General features: G+C 38.5%; 1 protein-coding gene across 1 annotated transcript in view; it reads right to left on the reverse strand.

Moving 5' to 3' along the window:
* The window catches only part of LOC106961974 (unconventional myosin-XV-like), a 48,189-nt gene extending 46,390 nt beyond the window's left edge, over positions 1 to 1,799 (reverse strand). The window contains exon 1 of the mRNA XM_015056111.1: positions 863 to 1,799. The gene's annotated coding sequence lies outside the window, so the exon portion shown is untranslated. The remainder of the gene's footprint in view (positions 1 to 862) is intronic.
* Positions 1,800 to 2,977: the final 1,178 nt, after the last annotated feature.

The raw sequence follows: 2,977 nt of genomic DNA on the forward strand, positions 1-2,977 counted from the left end.
TATATATAAACAAAAAACTTTTGATTAGCGTAATTACCAGACAGTCACAATGATGTCAGAATTCCAAATACGTCAGACTTCAGAATTTAATAAGAATGCCTTCTACGCTGATGTTGTTTACAGCTAATACAAAACACAGTTCAGTGTATTCTGAATCATTGTATCACATTAAATCTTACATACATTGCACAATACATCCTCTTACCATGATTCCAATGTTGCTGACGTCTAAAGTCCAATAGGACAGCACGTAGCTAGCATGATCACTCAACTTATCAATTATCAAATCCCACCAGCTTCCAATTTGGAACTGGAACACATTATGGTTGGTTGGTTTTAAACCAACCAACCATAATGGTTCCCAGACACAAGTTTTAACTTCAGGGGTTAACAGAACCCAGCATAATTAGTCAAAAGAACTTCAGTTTTAACTGGGAGTTTTCAAATGTTTCCATCTCTTCTTTTTCTTCTCAAATGTTTTAGATCATTCAAAAGTAAATGTGCTTATTTGCTCATCATCATATTTATCTTGCAAGTAAGTGTATTAATATTTTAGTCAAATTGCAGTAGTGTGTGGACCATAAGATTAAGAAGACCAGCAATACTTTTCAATATTTTTTTTATTTACATTTACATGGAAAATCTGCAGCTGCAGTTGAGTTGAGTATTGGACAACTCTTCTGATTCTTTTTGCAAGGAGCTGGCTGATTTATGGTGAAATGACATTGTGGGTTTTTTTTTTTCTTTCTTGTTCTAAACATTGATTTTGCAGGACAGAATGGTATTAGAGTATGTTGACCATCTGTAGACAGCGCATGCTTGTGTGTAGGTTGTAGTGAGATCCATGCTACCCAACACCTACCTCTGGAAGTCTTGACGTCACCGTTGCTCCGTAGTCACGTTTCTCCATCCTCTTAGACAATAGGTTAAAAGGAGAATTAAGAAAAAAAAAGTTCCTTTTATATTTTCTTAATCCTAATTGCCAACACGGTCCCAATTCCTTTTCGGCTCCTCTGGCATGAGCTCAAATCAGCAGGGGTCGGGCTGCGGGGAGGAGACGTGTGGCACTGGGAACCGAGGATGAATATTTAACGACGGTTATTCTTCGACGGCCGGGCCGGGGGCTTGAGTTCCACGCACTCCGGTGAGAGCTGATGAGCTCCGTGGGTGGGCAGCACCGCTCATAAACACAGCGATACACACACACACACACACACACATACTTATGCGTGTCTGAGTAAAATGTGACAACAAAATAATTTAAAACACAGCTCGACATAAGGAGGGAGGGGAAAAAAAAGTTTGTTTTCCTTGTAGCAACCTGCCTTAGTTGTAGCATTTCTGCAAACATTTCCTCTCATCCGGACTGAACACGGCAGGAAAGTGTGTCATGAAATGGCTCAAGGGGGACGTAGCACAGCAGATAAAGGCGAGCGTTACAACTAATTTAAAAAAAGGGGAAAACATTGCGTTTCTACATGAGCGATCCTCCTGTCGCCCGCCAGATGGACCCGCCTGACAACAAACAAATAAACGGTGAAGGCAGCGCCACAAACTGCTGCATTCAATCCGTAACCCAGACGACCTTGCCGTCTCCCGGCATCACCAGCTGGCCGCCAGAATCAAAACACTTCTTGGCTTTGATATCATACCTGCTGGGGCCAAGCCGCAACGCTCGGACCTGACTGGTTTTAGAAAAACATGCAACACGCCTTTGGCTAGGTTCGTGCTATTTTTAGAGCTGTTGCTGCAACAGTGACTTACACAGTATAGATCCGATCATTTGTAGGAACTAATGTAGACTGCAGGAGATGTTTGGCTTCCTGTTGCGGTTGGCAGACGAACAACTTCAACGGTCTTGGTCAGGGCAGGCAGCTGTCAGATCTGAGCTCTTTTTTAAATATAATTGTGAGAAACTAACAGTAATCCTTCAATGTCTTCACTGAGCACACATAAAAAATATACATTTAGCTGACTAAATATAGGCTTGCATGTCAGAGCACCTGTAGGCATGGGTTTTAAAGTGATACACTTCCTCCATATAATAGGAGCATCTCAATATTTGACCATCATTGCAGTGTGTAGAATGTCTTATCCTGTGAAAATCTAAAGGCTACAGGAGACCAAGTTTAAAAAAAAAAAAAAAGATTTTAAAGAAAGAAGTTACTCGCTATGGCCTACACAACACTGCTGATTTGACAGTTATCCAGCAAAGTCACTACAACCTACAAGGACATAAGGCTATAGATAGATAGATAGATAGATAGATAGATAGATAGATAGATAGATAGATAGATAGATAGATAGATAGATAGATAGATAGATAGATAGATAGATTATTGAATTTTGTAATTTATTACAAATTAAAAAAGCAAACAAGAATATAAAACATCTGAATAAAGTTAAAAAAAAACATTTTCAATGTTAATGTTTGTCATTTAAGCATTGTAAAATAGAGCAATATTTTATAAAGATTTTCCTCTTCTATCCATATTTAGTACATTCTAAGAATACATGCTTTACCCTTTTCTAGTTCTCTACAATACACATAATTAGCTGTCTCATGTTAATTGAACCTATTTAACCCAATGTGACCACATCTATGACTTGTTCTTAGCTCATATTTGATTGTACTATCAACTTCACTTTTGGTCAATTTTATATTTACAAATATTATTCATATCACATCTCATTTTGTTGCAATTTTAGCAAATTTATCAGCTTATTAATTTACTTCCATTCAATGTGCAGTGATTCACAATCACTGAACCTCAATACCGCTTTTCGTAATTCTGAATGCTAATTGAATTATTTCTATCACCATACCCTGCCATGAGATTGAAAGCATCCTTCACATGGCTGCATGTTGATGAAAATACCACTCCCATGCATCTCTGTGGCTTCCAGCAGTTGCTTACATGACAAAACTAATTACATACCAGGAACTGGGGATAGGAGAGGTCTGCTGTTGTCTTTC

This window comes from Poecilia latipinna, unplaced genomic scaffold (assembly GCF_001443285.1).
Source record: "Poecilia latipinna isolate Pla-1442-1.1 unplaced genomic scaffold, P_latipinna-1.0 Scaffold1354, whole genome shotgun sequence".
In the NCBI taxonomy this organism is placed as follows: Eukaryota; Metazoa; Chordata; class Actinopteri; order Cyprinodontiformes; family Poeciliidae; genus Poecilia; species Poecilia latipinna.